Below are 1,672 nucleotides of genomic sequence, written 5' to 3' on the forward strand. Positions count from 1 at the left end.
TTTATTGTAGTTCCAGTCCCACCATATGTGGCTTATTTACATGGATGCAGAAATGCTGATCAAACCATGCTACCTCAAAACATAACCGTATTCCGTAACAAATCTTACACAGGCTATAAAGTGGGTATTACATCTGTCCTAAGCATTATAAAGGGCATCAATTAGTGTCCAGCTGGTGACATAACATAATAACTTTTTTCTTCATTTATAAGAGTAGAAAATTATATGCCCAGGCATTCTTTTATAGCAACACGTTTATTTCTGCAAATTTCTGAAACAGTTAAGTGTGTACTCAAAAATTCACAAGTCCAATAAAACAAGTTTGTGGTTTCCTTCTTTGGCATTCTTAGTGTTTACTCCATTTCAAAGGGTGTATTAAAGTTGTTTGCCAAGGATATATGTTCAAAGATCCTTGACAGGCTTGGTTTCAACAGTTTTACTGAGTGACATGGGTTGCTGAGAGGAGCTTCAGGAATATCATATGGTCTGTCTCAGGCTCCCTTCTCTCATAATACAGAGCCCAGAGCTAAGTCGTGGTGAGAATCATGGCCAGGTTTGTGTCACTTTAATGGAAATTCCCAGAAATCTTAGCACCTGTGATTGTTTGGTTCCTTTCAAAAGGAAACATTTTTCTGCCCACAATCCTCTTGATAAAGGTCACTGAGATCTTCTTGGTGAGTTTGTTTGGAACATCCTGGGAATTCTCTAGCATAGCAGGATTCTGGGGGCTAGTCCGTCTCTGTCATTTCCAACTAGTCATTGAAACATACCACTCCACAACACTTAAACTCCCACAGAAAACCTCCCATCCATGAGTAAGCCACTGGTATCCAGGTAAGTCATATTTGCCATTCTGACTTTTAAAGTGACTACATCTAACCACTGTGCTGGAATCATACACTTCTGTTCATATGTCCAAATGCCACTAGCCAGATCTGCACAAAAAATGACAAGTAAACTTCCAAAGTACCACACAAGCAGCACAGGGTTTTTCCTCTGTTCCACAATATCCTGACATCCCCACAATAATAAGGAAAATAGCAAATAGCAATCATGACCAGATGAGTTATAGGAAAGTAGGTCGAGATGACCTCTCCTCCACCTTGTTTCTGCAGTTAAAGTCAGAACATTATTAGGTAGTCCCTCATCTAAGCAAAAACTGCCAACATGCTGATGAACATTAACCAAAAAAGCAAATTGAAGGCAGAGAGCAGGCAGTGCATGGAATCTTCTCTGGCCATTATGAGCCCCAGGAGAGAAAAGCCCCCCTCGTCTCACCAGATTATATCCTCATTGTCAAAACAGCAGCAATCATCAGCCCTGGGCTTCATGCCCTACTTCAATCAGACAGTTGGGGTGCATGGCAGAGGCTCATGGGGGCAGGGAGGCTTCTCATGGATTTCTGTTTATTCTTGAAGGTATAAGTGCTCTGTGTGTCTTTATATGTCTAATTCAGAAAGGCCTTTATCTGTTGTTGTAAAAGTGTGCAATGATTTTCTATCTTTGGAAGGCTCAAGGTCTCCATGAGTTTGCAGTCAAGTCACTGGCCAGGGCTGCAGTCTCATATGAAATCTCAACTGGGGAAGAATCCACTACCAAACTCACTCATGTGGTTGTCAGATGGACTCAGTTCATCATGGACTATTAGGCAGTGGTCTTTAATTTCTCACTG

The 1,672-nt window shown here is 41.3% G+C and overlaps 1 pseudogene; it reads right to left on the reverse strand.

The window, feature by feature from the left end:
• Window positions 1-353: 353 nt before the first annotated feature.
• Window positions 354-1,241, reverse strand: LOC108528047 (tetraspanin-12 pseudogene; annotated as a pseudogene).
• Between the last annotated feature and the right edge of the window lie 431 nt (window positions 1,242-1,672).

This window comes from Rhinopithecus bieti, unplaced genomic scaffold (assembly GCF_001698545.2).
Source record: "Rhinopithecus bieti isolate Rb0 unplaced genomic scaffold, ASM169854v2 scaffold_3040, whole genome shotgun sequence".
NCBI lineage: Eukaryota > Metazoa > Chordata > Mammalia > Primates > Cercopithecidae > Rhinopithecus > Rhinopithecus bieti.